Genomic DNA, 17,249 nt, shown 5'->3' with positions numbered 1-17,249 from the left:
GTATAAACAGTGAGATCATGCAGCAAGACAATGACCTTAAACACACAAGTCATTCTACATAAGAATGGTTAAAGAAGGATAAAGCGAATGTTCTGGAAAGGCCAAGTCAAAGTCCTGATTTTAATCCAATTGATATGTTGTGGAAAGATTTAGAGTATAATGAATGGCACCAACATTCTAGAGCTGAACCTGTTTTGTATTTTTGCTGCTTGCACTGATCAACAGCTATTGCAAACCTTAAACTGCATTTTTTTCTGCACAAGGAGCTCACACAAAATACTGGGGGTACAAGTAGGCCCCATCCAATTAGCAAACAAATTAAAGCATCACAATTCTCACCCAAATTCAACAGCTGTCCCCCATAGGACTTCTTATCACCAACTGTACTCTTCTTGAAAGACACCAAGGGTTATCCAACCAAGAAGACTAGGGACATACTTTGAATTGAGGGTATCATTTCCTGCTACCAATGGTGGTTCCCCCACAGCACCTTGTATAATGCTCATGTTCTCTGCATCTCTAAAGACCACCCTTGATGTGACCAGTCGGGAGACATCAAGAAAGTGCCACATACGTCATGTGGAAGCCTTTAAAGTGAGCTTGAGTAACCTATGTCAGAAACCTGGAAGCCAGAGTTTGCTTTTTTCTCTTGTTTGAATAGCATGAGGAAAATTGACAACCTTTACCAAACTTTTATTCTCTCTGCACCCTCTGTGTGCAACTTTTTGTTCAAGGTGACAGGTGTCAGCCGAGCAGGTAGTGAAGGAGAATGTGGGGAGATAGCAAAAAAACATTTAACTTTCCTTCTAAAAGTTTAACTTTAACTAATTTTTAACTTTGCCTATGAGAAATTATAAAAAGTTTGTCTATAATCAGGCTTTAAGGAAATTGGTAGTTGAAGAGATTTCATTACGTAAACAAAAATATGTGTTGATAAAATGATTTACTTACGTCATGAGAACTGGCAGATAAATGGTTCATCTCTTTAAAGGAAAACACAAACACAAAATAGATTACTATTAAAAATAATTTCGGTGCTCAAAAAAATCTAAGCAAATGTAAAGGTCCAACTTCAGGACAAGATATCTCATAAAAACGAGCCGCATTATTTTACCTAGTTGGTGAATTTTATTTTAAAAATGTTTTAGAAGATGGTAGTCCTTTTTTATTTCTAAAAATATAAAACAAAAAATGACATTATTAATAGTTTAATTTTATTTTCTATCTTGCCAACTCCTGATTATTTCTTTTAACATGATTTTTTCTGTAATTCAGAGACCCTGTTTCTAAACCATTTATTTTCCCTATATACAGATATTCGTAGTTTAGGATAGATTTTTCTGCAAAGTTCTGCAAAGGTTCTACTCGGGTATCTGTTATAACATTGCCACGCACGGAGGAGGACTACTAGGGGGTGCTATGGCTTGCACAGGAGTGGTGTGGGCTCTGAGAAGGGCCAAGACGCAAAGTCCAAACAGTACCCAGGTCTTCTCCAGAGCCTCTGATAGTGAGAATGTTGAGCCGCTGGTTATTGCCAACTTGCGGTCCTTGGGCAAACCCGGGTGGGCAATTTGTACCAAAACTCAAAGCAGATGGATAGTCAAGGTAAGCCGGGGTCGAGGCAGGCAGCAAGCAAGAGAGATCAGGTCACACACCAGGGGTCAATTGCCAGGGATCCAGGAGACAGACACTAGTGACACAGGGGCCACTGCGGGCACAGGGAACACAGGAGACACTGGAAGCAACAGGAGGTACAGGTGATGCAGGGATATCCAGAGACCAAGAGAAACACTGGAACAGCACAAGGAAGTTGGCTGGGAACCGACAGACTACACAACAAGGGGAAAACCCAGGAGCTGGACACAGGAAACACTGGAATAAGCACCAGGTGAACAAAAACTAGCTCACAGAACTAGGGGCTCGGCACTAGTGAAGACTTGTTGCACGAACACTTAGTGTAGTGTGTGAGCCAGCTAAATAGCCAGGGCTGGTCCATAGGCTATTTTCTGATTGTCCAGCGGATTGAATGGAATTCATAAAGTTTGGAAACAGAGATACGCCCAGAGTCAGAACTGCCTGCATGCGCAGGAGAGAGGCGTCTGCGCCTAAGAGGGGAAGAGTAAGTGTGACAAACATGCTTTACTGTACCTTGAAGCTCATTTTCATATTTAGCTGCTGGATTACGATCTAAAATAGAATAAAACATTAAATTGCTTTACATTTTTTCAGTTCTTCAGACATTCATAGTTCTGCATAGTTCAGCAGACATTCGGCTCAGATATTTTATAATATGCTTTACTGTACCTTGAAGCTCATTTTCATTCCTAGCTTCTGGATTACAATCTAAAATAGAATAAATCATTAAATTGCTTTAAATTTTACAGTTCTACAGACATTCATAGTTCTGCATAGTTCAGCAGACATTCAGCTCAGATATGGTATAATATGCTTTACTGTACCTTGAAGGTCATTTTCATTCATAGCTGCTGGATTACAATGGAAAATAGAATTGACAGGTTGACAATCGAAAATCCAGCTGTGGATAATCCAGTTTCCCAGCATGAATTTCGGATCGCATTTTCAATACATGGATTGCAGTACACTGTTTGGCCACTAATGTTTTCATGGCGCTGTTCTGCCGAAACAGCTCTTAGATCTTGCTTGCTAAACTAAATACACTTTGAGACATCCCTGCTGCCTGCTCAATGGAACTGTGCCAGACGTCCTCAGGTGCTGCGAGAGGAAGGCTAGCCTGTGTGTGGAAGTAAGTATTCAAAAAAAAAATTCAGAATTTTTGAAAGTCTGGCACCAGAGGTTGCCAGATTTTTGATTGTCAACCTGTACAACATTTCATTGCTATAAATTTTACAATTCTACAGACAGTTTTGCAAAGTTCTACAGATATTCGGATCAGATATGTCATAATTTTACTCTACCTTGAAGCTCACTTTCATTCAAAGCTGCTGGATTGGAATCTAAAATATAATAAAACATTGAAATGCTTTAAATTTTCAGTTCTACAGTCATTTATCATTTTTCATAGTTCTGCAGAAACATGCTTTGTAATATGCTTTACTGTACCTTGAACCTCATTTTCATTTGTAGCTACTGGTATATGATCTAGAATAGAAAATGACATTTCATTGCTATACATTTTTTAGTTTGAACAGATTTAGAACCAGATTACCATGAAGCCACCCATCAATCACAGTGCACCCACTCTAATTGACACCGTGACTATCAGAGCAAGAACTCCCAACCATCCCTCATTTGGACCATGTTAGCCGTCAATTAATGCCAAATTGTTTGCCATTCAAGTCGAACACTTTATCTTGAATTATTTAAAAAGCAAGTTGACTTAGATTGATTCTGTAGGAAATATGTTTTTGTTTTGCCTAGAAGAATATCAATTTTTTTACTGCAGGTTTTAATGGGGAAAGAAACAACCACCTTTATTACATGCATCAAACGTTGACTCTAGTTTTATATCTGAATCTATTTTTATTTTATAATATAATGGAACACACAAATACGTAGGTTCAGCTTTTGTCTCCTGGGTCATATTTTAAATGTTAAATGTAATTGAATATAAAGACATTGTAAATGCTTTTATTTCTCTACTTTAGAATACATACAGTCTGATGTGTTTGAAATAATGTGTCCTTCTGAGGAAGCCTATGTGTGAAACGCATCATGGCTTGATTGTACAAATGAATTGACATGCATAATATATGCGAAATGTATGCTGGAATTATAATATATGTATCAATCCAAGTTTTGTGACATGTTTTTAAAGTGATATAAAATAAATCAAAAATTTTAGATGTTATTTATATTTCTGATTGTTTGTTATAAGCACTTAAAAAATCCTGATACACCATACATAGAAACTATTTTTATTTTAGCAAAAAGCTGCTGTATTTCAGAGTGAAAAATTGAAGCTGAAGTTTTACTTACCTCTGTTCCTACGGTTCAAAGACCTTTGTCTCTGAAATAGAACAAAAAGAATTGGGTAACATTACATGAATGTAAATATTAAAAGGGCAATCTCTAAAAAAAGAAATAATTAATTTGTAGGTGGAATCTATTGGGCCAAGGTGTACATGGACCCCTATGCTGCAATTTTTGGCTTTCTTAGCTTGGCATTTTAATGGGTTCCTGTCTGCATTGAGGCTTAAGTTCTACTAAATAAAAAGTATCAAAAATCCAGCAGAGGGGTTAAAAGCCCCTTAAAGTTCCTACATTCCACTCTTCCTCTTCTATTCCCTTTCCAATGTGTCCTCTGTCCTCTCTGTTCTCTGTGCTCATCCTGCACTCTGGCTCCTTTCTCCATTTTGTGATGTCACTTCCTACTCCTATCCTCCTAACTACCTACTCCTAACCACCTACATCTCCTGCCCATTGTAAACTTTGTGTTTCCTTTAATGTTCTGCTTTCCATGGCCACCTCTCAATCTGCACACATCCCCTGTTTATAGCCATGTCTATCTCAGGCTCTGTCTATAATCACCTTCCTCACTGCCTCCTTTATGCCCTGTCCATTGTCATCTCCAACTCTGCCCTATCTATCTCCTGTCTGTGGTCACTTCCATGTCTGCCTCTTCCTTTTCCTGTTCATTTTCACTTTCCTTAAGCTGTGTACACACGTGCAATTATTGTTGTTGGAAAGGATCTTTCCAACGACAAAGGACTACACGATGTATGAACGGTGTTGTACATACAGCACGGTTCTGCTCTATGGAGAGGAGAGGGGGAGAACGATGGAGCGGCACCCTGCTGCGCGCTCTCCCCCTTCCCTTGCATTAGGATCGCTCGTCGTGGACGGATCCACAGACGATAAACGACGCCAACTGTACACACGCCAGATTCTCGCCCGATATCTGGCCGATGCCAATTATCGGGCGAGAAAAATCTGACGTGTGTAAGTAGCTTTACTGCCTTCTGTGCCCCCTCTCGACAATCACATTCCACTTGACCTCTTCTATCCTTTATCCATGGTCATCTGTTATTACCTATTCATGGGCACCTACATTGTGGCTTTCACACAGCCATGATTACCTTTTTACACTTTTTTTTTCTCTGTCCCCTATCCACAAAAAGCCACCGTGATACTTGCAATATCTTATATTTGGGGTTCACTCTCTTCTTTAGCTATTTGCTACAATCAGATGTACCCCCCTCATTGGTAAATCATTGTTTCTGTTCTACCACTTTTCCTTAGCCTGCATGTTTTATATTCACTTTTTGTTCTGCAACCAGTATTCTATTACCTGGCAATATATTATTTATTTATCTAACATCTACAAAAACAGAACTAAAAGTTTCAACCTTAAAAGAAAACTTGTACTTCCGCATGCAGGGCAAAGGTTTGCTTTAATTCCAGCTCTGCCAGGTACATATACTTATTCACCCTTTTGTTCTTAACTTATATAAAACATTTGGATAAGGAGGAATAGAATTCTGTATTTTTCTTACCATGTGACACTTTAGTGATTGGCAAAGTATTGTCACTTGGGGGAAGGAAGTGAGTGTGTAGTCTTGTGCAAGCTCCAAGTCACTACAAGCCTGCCCAAGAGATATCTGGTACTTCAGAGTATGGAAGAGCATGGCCTTCTCTTTGCTAGAACTTGGTGCCTTACTGGCCAGGCCGAGTAATTTCATGTGAAAGTGGGAAGTGTATACACAGCTACACAGGAGGTACTTTCACTAATATAATATAGTAAAATAATATAGTAAAATTTGTCAGGCCTCAGATATTGACTAGAAAATTATAGCTGCCAAGCTTTTACATTGTCACATGGGTGAAATACTTTGAGGTGCCAAAATAGCATTCCATTAAGGACTTCTAACTATCATGGTCTGTATACTTGAAACTACTAAAGGTAGTGAGCCTGATTTATTAAATATTTCCAAGACTGGAGAAGATAGACTGTCTTGAAAGAACCTAGGTGATCCAGCAAAGCTTGAATGGATTTTTTGCTTTTGCTTTTAGTTGGACCAGATTAATTACAGTTATGTTGGATCACCCAGGTTCACTAACTAAAGTGTATCCTCTCCATTCATGAAGAGCTTTATTGAAACGGACCCAATCGGCCTAATTTAATAAAGCTATCCAAGACTGGAGAGTATACCCTTTCATTACTGAACCTGGGAGATCCAAAAAAACCTGGATTTGGATCTGGTCAAGAATTAAAAACAATTGCTAACAAATAGCAAATTAATTTAGGAAATCGATTTTAGGTTTGCTGAATGAAAGTGTATCCTCTCCAGCCTTCGAGAGTTTAAATAAATCAGGCCCAATGTGTCTATTTCACATCTGGTCAACTAGTTCTTTGAAAAGGTCAGCATTGGTATCTCCAAAATCCCTCAACCAAAAAGATCATTTTCATCAAAAACAAAATTAACAACTTACTCTCTTATAAATCATTGGGCCTGCTACAAAGCATAGTAGCAGAAAAAGGCAAACAAAGACTACGATGAGGATTGTTGATATGTCCTTTTCCGCTGAAATATCACAGAAATAAATATTAGAATTCATTTTTATAATACGAATTGTATATACGATTATCTAAAATAATTTGCTGTTGAATTGCTAGACATGCCGTTTGTTAACAACACACAGAAATTATACTTTGATGTTTCTTTGATGACCATTCACATAACAAAAAGGGGAACATGCGGTAAGTTGCAGTCATCCCTCCACCCATGTTCTGATACATCTTCTTTAGGCCAGCTTTAAAATGTCATAAATATTGTTACAAGCCGCCAGTACTTACTGTACCCTGAATCTGCTAGTTTTCTGGCTGTGCTTAGTGGTTTCTGCAGTTTTGGAATTACAGATTTGAAACAAGTTTGCAGATCTGGAATTCTGACTTAACTATTGCCTATTAATAAATATCATTGCCTTGGGTAGCTTATTATACAATAGCCTTCTACATCTACAAAATCTACCTCTTATTAAATCACATCCTCCACGGTTTAAATAAAAACATAATCTATTCAATTATTAAAATCATTTAATAATGTAATTTTCATTCACATGTCCAGTCTCAATTCTAATGCGTTTCATGGGATCTGCTTCCTCTATACTATTTGAACGTTGATGCCAATCTCCCAAGAAATAAAGTCCTGCAAAATGTGTCGAAAATGGGACTGGTTATATATTACGTGTATATGAATATATATATCTTTTTTATATAGTGATTGAATTTGTTAAGCTTTTATTTAGACAATGGAGGGTATGATTTAAAAAGAAGTGCTTCAAATTCCTAAATTCCTTTTCTGATAAAAAAAATTTTGAAGAAAACGTAGTCGTGACATCCAAATTCACACCTGATCCTTTATGGTTAATAAAGGATTTTTTAAAACATACTTACGTAAATGTACTCTGTCAGTGGTGGCATTCTTTATAATGCTGACAATATATGTATGATTACAGTCTGGTGTTTCCGGATTCTCTAAAATCACAGTGTAAAATCCCTCATCTTCCTCTGTTATATTATTCAATGTTAGTTGTGAATCGTCTTTAGAGATTGTATATTTATTGCTTGCAGAATCATTGAATAGAATCTCATTTCCGTTGTCTAGAACCCACCTGACTCCTCTTCTACTCTTAAACCTTTTCACAAGTAAATGCACGGTAGTTCCTTTTGTTGCATTAACATTTGATGTCAAATCACAGAAATCTTTAGTTTTTCCAAAATAAATAGGAGAAAGAAAAATATATTAGCTTTAGACAGGACAAAGTCACTCAATTTTAACATTTTAAGAAATGCCTATCATTGAAATGCATCCCAATATCTCAATAAGTGTATGTCATATCGTCTCTCAGCGGAGGTCCAGGCATATCCCCCAATAAAACAGAGCTGGAGTTCTTATATCAGCAAATCCTGTGCTTCCTTCTGTTTGGAGAGCTTTAGTACTTTTACTGCGATTGCAACAGCTGGTGTCCTACGTGGAGTTTTAAAAGAAAGGTTCAAATGCAACTATAAAAAGTAATGGCATGGGCACTTGCAGATGAACTTCTCTAATTAAACCCTACCTACATTATTATGTAGAAAACAGGAGAGAAAGTTTATTCTAATGAAGTGAAAAAGTGGAAGAAGATAAAAAAAAGAATCTGGAAAAAAGGAGAAAGTGAGTATCTCAAAGAAGCCAGTGGTACAATGACACAATGGAAAATGAAGAGGCAAAAATAATTTGCTTGTTTTCTGAATCTGTGATTGTTTGCTGCCTGGACAGAATTTTGCATGTGACCACAACACTTTTTTTCCTAATCTTTGGATACTTTGATGGACTGATTCCTATGTATGGCCCTTGGCCATGTTTCTGGACTTGCCTTTAGCCTGTACTGCATATCTGTGGATCTGCTGGTAACTGACTCTGGACTGTCTGACTTCCCATTCTGTCTCCTGTCCTGCTTTTGTGGGTTCCTGGTTTTCTCTCAGTCTTCAGATGCCATCCTTTGCAGACTGAAGTCCTTGGGGCAACCATGTTTCAGGACAGCACAACCACTTTGCTGAATGGGGGCTTGTCAATAGATGGACAGTGTGGAGATAGATTGGGGGACTGGTGCTGGGTGAGCACTGGTACTGGACCAGGACCTTGCAAATTTTTATATTTTTGTCTTGTTTTTACCTCTCCTAGGCTTATCCTTCCTAGCTGCTCCACTTAGTAAGGAATTTAGAGTGCTTCCATTTAGTGAGAAGCATGTGGTCTCTTCTCCTGTAAAAGTTCTGGAGTCTGTAAGTTTTGCTACATGATAGTCTAAACATTGAGGATTTTATAGAGATTTGTTCGTCTTATTGAGAAATGATAAACTTTTTGGTATTGCCAATCCCTGGGGAACTAAAAAGAAGAGGTATTTGAACACCTATCAGCTATCAAGGTAAATATAGCACTTAAGTCATGTTCAGTAGGAGTTAGTAAGAAATGTGAAGGTTGTAGTGAGGAGCTAGTAAAAAATGTGAAGGTTGTAGTGAGGAGTTAGTAAGAAATGTAAAGGTTGTAGTAAGGAGTTAGTAAGAAATGTGGAGGTTGTAGTGAGGAGTTAGTAAGAAATGTGCAGAGACATGCAAGAGTTGAGGTGGCGTTATAGGCCAGGCTCACTCCTTGACAAGGGTAGTCGAGATGAAATGGGCAGCTACCCCAGAGTTGATGAAGACCTTAAGGGCAAGTATGGACGTATTGTGGTGAAGCTGAATAGGTATGAAGGGACACTGAGTGAAGGGGAGAAGAATGACCTAGCATGCCCCCCTCAAAGCCTAATAGGTGTTGAAGTTTAATGAGCAAAGGTTATTGAAGTGTCCTTTCTGTCTTTAATACTGCTGGTGACCGGATCCTTCCTTTCCCAGGCTTCAATAATACTAGTGACCGGATCCTTCCTTTTCCAGAGCGGAGATGCCCACGCCAAGGCTTCTCCAGAAAAAAAAAGTAAGTATGCTACTTTAGCCTGGTCAAGGGGGGAAACTTTGTGGCTGAAGTTCAAAGTGTAAATTTCCCAGGTTGATGAAGCCCCAACATGACATGAAATCCCTAGGGAATCATAGTAGGGGTGGCAGGTGAAGCACAGAGACCACTGGTATAGAGGAAGACTGGACCAGGACTTGAGGTTTAGCAGGTGCACTAAGACAGGGCCTGAAGCTGATGCAGGTGGGTACTGTGCACATGAAGCTGGCAAAGTACCTATTTGAGGAGCTTCCTGGGCATCTCTGGGCAAGTAGTTGGTTGGGATCTGCTGAGGACTGGTAGGGTGTATTCATGGTTTGCGCAAACTGTCACGCTTGGAGAGATGGGACCTCTAGGGGGTTGTACGGTTATGCACAGAAATGGTGTGAGCCTTGAGAAGGGCCAAGGCGCAATGTCAAAGCAGTAACAAGGTCTCCTCCGGGGCATCTAGTGGTGGGGATGTTGTGCTGCTGGTTGTAGTCCTTGGGAACACCAAGGTGGGAATGTTGATGTACTGTACAAAATCATTAGGCAGAAGAATTGTCAAGGAAGGCCAGGGTTGAGGTAGGCAGCAAGCAAGAAAGTTCAGGAACAAGCCAGGGGTCAAGAAACAGAAATATAGGAAATTAACACCGGTGACACGGAGACCACCGCAGAAACAGGAAAACACAGAAGACACAGGAAGCAACGGGGCACAGGTGACACGGGGGGCACGAGGAACACTGCAGACATAGAGGAACACTTGAACAGCTCAGGGGAACAGGCAGGGAAACTCCAGACTGGGCAATAAGGGGTTAACATAGGAGCTGGACAAGGAGAGCTGAACTGAACAGCAGATGTAGAGGAAATGCTCAGCAGAGCTAAAGGGCTCAGTACTAGTGGAGACATGTTGCATGAACACTGAGTGCTGTGTCTGAGCAAAGCTAAATAGTCAGGTATGATTAAGGCACTATATCCTGATTAGTCAGCAGGATGGGCGAAACTGATAAAACTTGGAAGAGCAGATGTGCCCAGGGTCAGAACTGCTGAGTTTTCTATATGCCCCAGGTTACCTCTGAAAGGATCAAAACAAGAGATCCTTTTCTCCTATGTTCAACAATTGATGAAAGTGCAAGCCATAATAGCAGTTCTCTTGGAACAACAAGGAAGAGGTTTTTATCCCAGACTATCCCAGACTTGTGCAGAAAACTTCCAAAGCATTTCCTCAGTTCCTAGATTTGAAGAGTTTAAATGCCTTCGTTCACATCAAATCCTTTCTCATAGAGTTCCTTCAGATGCCAGTCAGTCGTTCATCCAGAAGATTGGCTGATCCCAATAGTCTTGGAAGACGCATATCTCCACATTATGGTAGCTCCCAGCTGTCAAAAATATCTTTGCTTTTCAGCACCATTTTCAGTTTACGTGCCTGCCCTTCAGACTCACTACTGCCCCAAGAACCTTCAAAAAATGTTGGCAGTGGTTGCTTTCCTGCAACTTCAGGGTATCAGCTTGTTTACTTATCTAGACGATATCCTGATGGTAGCGAAATCAGCTAGAATCTTACAGCTAGTTCTAAGGACCCTACCTCGACTGGAAAGTGAATCTTCAGAAGAGCCACTGGTACCAACCCTGGTGATGGAGTATCTGGGAGTGACCCTTAATACCAGGCGAGGAAAAATTTATGTGAAAACTCAAATCCTCAGCCAATGGGAATGGGCATGGGACTTTGTGAAGCAGGATATTCCCCCTGCTACTACCAGTTCAGAAAGGTGTAGGATCGTGGACTTCAAAGTAAAATCCGTCCAAAAGCTCCGCATTCTTTCAAAATCCATGGATTACTCTAACATCTGGTCTCTAGGAATGGGGGACCCACCGCTTGTGTCATCAAGCACAAGACAGATGGTTCCCTCAAGTAAAAACACCTTCTAACATGTTAGAACTTTTGGCAGCCTGGCAGGCTTTAAAAACATTTGACAAAATCCTAGCACACAAAAGGGTGAAGATCTTAAAGAACAACCAAGCAGCAGTGACCTACATTTCAAAACAAGGAATGACAAGGACTATCCAGCTTCTCCAAATGCCAGTCGTCATTTTTGCATGGGCAGAGAAGCATCCTCTAGCCTTTTGGCTGCTTACCAGCCGGGAGCAGAGACTTTGACTTTACAAATTGGATGTAGCTTCAAGCTCAGCTTCTAATTTTTTTTCTTCAGTACTTAAACAAATCGGCATGCATAGATGGAGCAGCTAGAGCCTCCTGGGATGTGTGACTTAGGTATCCTGAGAGGTTTTCCTGTGGTGATCAAGTCAGAAAGAGGAGGTGCTGCACCCTTTTTTTAATTCAGTAAATACATTTTTCAAGATATATCTTCATCCTCTGTATAGTTTTCTAGGTAGTTATAAATGTGGTTTTTCATCAGAGACTTAATCACAATCTTCCCTGATGTCTATAGAGGTTTTTCAAAAGTGTCCGACCACTTCCCTAACATTTCCAATGTTTGCTTCCTGTGCTGTTCGACTAGTGCCTTCTTTAAATTTTCTATTTCGTTTGTCTCCTTTTCAGGCACCAGTGTCAGCAGGTACGGCATTGTATGTTTGCACACATACACGTATGACCTAATTCAGATTAAACTTTAGTAAGCATTCACCCCTCAAAAAAATAGTAGGTATGTTATTTTAAAATATAGAAAACAAATTGCTGCATTTTGAGTCAACAGACTTTAGCAGAGGTGAGAAGGACACGAAATGAAAAGAGTGGTATTCACTTACCTTTTAGACAGCTAAGTAAACAGAGGGCGAAGCATACAATCTTCATATTAGTTCTTTATTATCAGAGCTCTAAAACACAAACAATAACAATAAATTAATATATTACATATAAAAAGCAAAATTACCTATAAGGTTTAAATTTTTCAATATTTTCACCTAAGGTTTACACAAATTTTTCAAAAAGATTCACACATTTTCCCCTATCAAATCATGGACCTTGGGTGAATCTTGGGTGAATCCAATCCTAATGATTTTCTACATAGGTTTACATTTGTTTTTTCTATCTTTCAGTATAACCTAAAATAAGTCAGTAGTCAAAACATTGCAACCATGAACAATGTAAAGGAACGTAGCTTATTGTAACACATGGAGGTAACAGCAGGCAAGTACATGGTCCAGAAGGACCAAATGCTTGAGGTGATAATTTATTCTGAAATGTCTCATTGCAGGCTTAACGACTGAGAGAACCCGAGATTTGACATGTTGATCTTGTCAATCTATATGCCAGATAGACACCCATTATATTAGAATGTATTAATAATATTATTAAGGGAAAAATGTTTTGCTATGTATTTCTTTGGAGCAGGGGTCGGCAAACTGCGGCCTTTAGGCCAGATACGGCCTAGCCAGTAGTTTGTTCTGGCCTAACACCCCGTAGTTTGATCCGGCCTAATGCCGCTAGTTGCTGGCCTGTTCTGCCAGGGGGCATTAGTAACTACTGCAGCCGCCAGAGCGTTGCTCCCCCGGTAAATAGGGAAAACTCCCTGAAGGAAAATCCCTCTTCTCTGCAATGCATACGGGAGAGAGGGATTTCACTTCAGGGGGCGTTACCTGGTGGTCGGCCGAGCCATTAGGGTGGGAATCAGAGTCCGGCCTAGTGTGCTCCCGCCTACCCCTGAAATGGCCTAGTGACCAAAAAAATTTGCCCACCCCTGCTTTAGTTGTTATTCAAATTTATACAAAAGTCAAAAGTGTAACAATATTTTTTATTATCTTTATCTTATCTTAATATCTTTAAGAATGGAGCCTGAAAGTTGTGAAGAAAAAAATGGTATTTCATTTGATGTAACTGACCCTGGGACACCCCAAATCTTAATGTTGTTTCTATGGAACCTATCTTCTGGGGCTGTTTTTCTCTTAAGCCACCAAAAGTTTATAATGTTCTTATGGGTTCGGATGTTCCCAACAATTCCAGGGTGGCATTATTATCCATGATCCCAGGTTTGGTGCTCTGCCATTTCTTAACAGCAGCCAGAGCAATCATTCTCAAGTTATGGAAGCAAACCAACATTCCCTCCAAAAGGGATTGGTTTGTGGAACTTGAAAGGATTCAGCATATGGAATTGTTGGTAGCTAAAGAGGAAGATCAATATGAAAAATATAAACTGATGTGGTCAGCTTGGGATTGGTTTAAGGAATCTCCCTTAGTTCCAGACGTATCTGTTATGAGGTGACAAATGCCCCTTGGCATTGATACAGCGTGTTATTTTAAATCCAGGTACTCTTCTTTTCTATTCAAGAATTGGGTTGTCTATAAATCGTAAAATGTGTGAGTGAGAGGAAAGAAAGAGGTTTGAGACTCATAATTTTTAGTGCAAAAATAAATTGTATATTGTTTGAGTACTTAGTCAATACATATTATTCGTATAAATATATACAGTATTTTCCCTCTGTCCTGTTAACATTTCACAGGACAGGGATTTAGCATACTATATCATTGTTCCTGGCAAGATAAAGTTTTTAAAAGAATTTGACCATATCATGTTGTGTGAAAATCCGATGCGATTTGCTTTGATGGGCTTCCTCAGGGGTTTTATAAGCGTACTTTATGGTCCGTCACTGGAATGGTAACCCAGAAAAACCACAGTGAGGATAAACGTGCATGAGTGGATATTAATAGCCATATATATATTAACAGCCTTCCGGCTGTTTCCACGTGTACCCACGTTTGGCTGCACTCCACATTTCGCCCTAACAAGCTTCAGCATAAGAAAATGAGGAAGCCTATCTCCTATCCTCCTACCCTGTATACAGACTTTGATGGATAAATGCATTAAAACACTAGTTTGGGCCTAAGCAGCCAACAACAACCAATTATATTTTGGGATGTTAAGCAAAATTACACACTCGCAACATCCACAGCTGTGATCCTAATATTATCCACTCATGCACTCTTATCCTCACTGTGGTTATTTTGGGTTACCATTCCATGGAATGCACCCCAGGGTAACATATATAGAGAGACATGTCTTTCAGCGTCTAACACTTTATTTTTGTAAATAATACAGTTACGACAGACAGATGTTGAGATTTTCCTTTTTTTTGGCATGATTTCTCTCCTAAGGCATGCAGTATAAAGGGCGTGGATTTCGTGCCTGGAATTTAACACATGTTTGTGTTGTATTTTCTGGCAGAAACTTTCCTAACACATATCTTATCTGAGCATACATGACTTGACAGCATAGATAACTACAAAAGTTTAAAAATAAACCATCTACTCACCATTTCATTAACTTTTTCTTACGCTTACAATCTAAATTTCTCTTCCTGTTCATACATGGACTGCTCCAAGGAAAATGACTTCCTTCCTGTGCATACTGCTTAAAGTTCCCCAGCGTTATGAATCTGAATCTAGGCTTTTTATAGAAAGAGTTTTTTTTTATTATTAGATGTAAGCACGATTACTAATATCTCATGTAAGCTTTAACATTGTATTATTGTATTATATTGTACACCCCTAGGAATGTTTATTTAGGTGGAACTGTATGTAACTTGCCTAGCCCCTAATCATATGATAGATTAGAGAGAAGAAAAAGATGGGATTTTCTGCAATATATATTTTTGAATCCTAATAAATTTAATGACGCAAAAATTATCCCTAGGCCTAACATAGATTTACTATGCTATTGCCCTGGCTATACATTGTATTCCTGTACTAATTTGGTGTATTAGTTGAAGTTAGTGGGAAGATTTGATGACATATCCAGGAATTAAGGAATCTAAATGTGAGACCTTTTTCGTATAAATGTCATTTTCTTATACAATGTACAGAGGGTTTCCCCTGTGGGTTAACAAGATATCTTGTAAAGCTTTACAAAGCGGCATATTGATGATAATGATAGAAAGAATTTACTTTCCAATAGTATTTAAAGTTTTTCATTCATTGGTGTGTAGTGTAGAAGAGCCGAATGTCAGCCTCCACCCAAAAGGTCCAATTTTTGCTTCATTTAATTTAATTTGAAAATATATTCCCGAAAAGCTTATCTTTTACTTCTCTCTAATCTATTTATCATTATTTTAACAGACATTTTCACTACTTTTTAATCTGCAACTTTCATTAAAATAATCCATAGTGAGTTAAATACATAATATACATAATAGTTATAGAGTATAGGGCTCTGTCCTTGTCTCCCAAATGTTCTATTGTTATGTCACCCTGTGACACAGACTTATTAAAAGTTGTTTTAAAACTATACATTAGATATTGGAAAGCATGCCCTTCTTTAGTCGTAGGCATGGTTCACTGTTGTCACCCAGTCTGAAAAATGCTATTTAGCCATCACTGGAATACATGCAGACAGGAAGTAACTGCAAAATAACTGCAGAAATCAGAAGGACTGAGATATAGCAAAGAATGAAAACTGAGCTTTACTTTGGATTGAGGCTGATGTCCCAATTTTGCAGTTTGTTCAAACTCTGAATTTGGGGCTGAAAATTTCTAAACCCCTGATGTACTGCATGCATTTCTCCAGCTAGATGAGTCTCAAAAGGCAATTTTTAAAGCATGGATAAGCCAGCCCAGTCACTATAAATAGGTGTAATGCCAGCAGCCATATTGCCAATATATATTGAGGATAGTTGAAAAAAAAATGACCGAATATTCCAAAAATTGTCGCAGACCAAGTGCTGTATGTAAATGTTAAATAGTTTACATTTTTGCAGAGGACCTGTCATCAGTCCGCATTAGAAATAACATAGCAAAATAGTTATTTATTAGGAATATGAGGTTCACATTAGTATCAGATTAAGCATAAAACCTATTTCATAACGCACCCAATAGTGAAAGGTTCTCTTTAAGGATATATAAAGCTCTTTAGCACATTCACACCATCAATGAAGAGGTAGGGTATGTCAGCCTAACATGGCTGAATATGTTATAGCAAACTTACAGCTGGGTAACATTAAAGTTATGCCGGTGATGGTAGAGCCATTAAAAAAGAAGGTGGCTCAACCAAGCTACAGACAGAGAACAGAAGGCAGAAAGCTGCAACAGACAGAGAATTTGAAGCAGTTAGAACTGAATGTAAAGAAACCTTCAGAGAAGAAGAGATAGCGGATGGTATCATGGCGTCATATGGGTGCCATACGGGGCAAAGGAAGTAAGTCAAGAGTGAAAAGGCAGTAATGGCGAAGGATGTTAAGGGTCACCCTGCAAAGAACAGCAGCTATCCAGTTCCTCCTAATGGCAGAGCCTATTCAACTAATGCCAGCTGAGTTCAACTACTGCTGATATTAGAGCTGTGATATGCAATTTCTGGCAAAGGAACATCTGCCTCAGAAAGTCTAACACTCATACTGCAAAGATGGACAAGCACGTGACTCTGCAACAGAGACCTTGGCGAGATCAAGACCTGACTAAGACGGGGCAAGCTGGCCAGGTCATCCTGCCCATTTTCTGGAAGAAACAATCTCTGCAATGCCGTAGATTGTTTCCTTAAAGTAAAGAAGCCACACCAGTCTAAAACTATTGACATTTTTCCAGACCTAGGCTGAAAAAGTGGCTTATCCTGAAGCCAATCAAGTGTGTAAAATTTGCTTAAACCTTCTGTCTGCCCTTTGCCTAAGGCAGACACGTGTGAGAACCTCATTCATCTCCCTTGGCTGGTCCATGTAACAAAGATCAGTTAAAAAAAATGAAATATCTTCACCATGCCAAGAAGGTTGCACATACCCAAAGCATACCTATCCATTCATGGATCTTTTAAACTGCAGTGTAAAACACCCTGTGTTCCAAGAAATTTGATGAAGGGTTAAATTACCCCAAATCATTTCCACTAA

The sequence above is a fragment of the Pyxicephalus adspersus genome, chromosome 12 (genome assembly GCF_032062135.1).
Source record: "Pyxicephalus adspersus chromosome 12, UCB_Pads_2.0, whole genome shotgun sequence".
Classification (NCBI taxonomy): domain Eukaryota; kingdom Metazoa; phylum Chordata; class Amphibia; order Anura; family Pyxicephalidae; genus Pyxicephalus; species Pyxicephalus adspersus.
The sequence above is the reverse complement of the archived record's forward strand: the minus strand, read 5'-3'. Positions refer to the sequence as shown.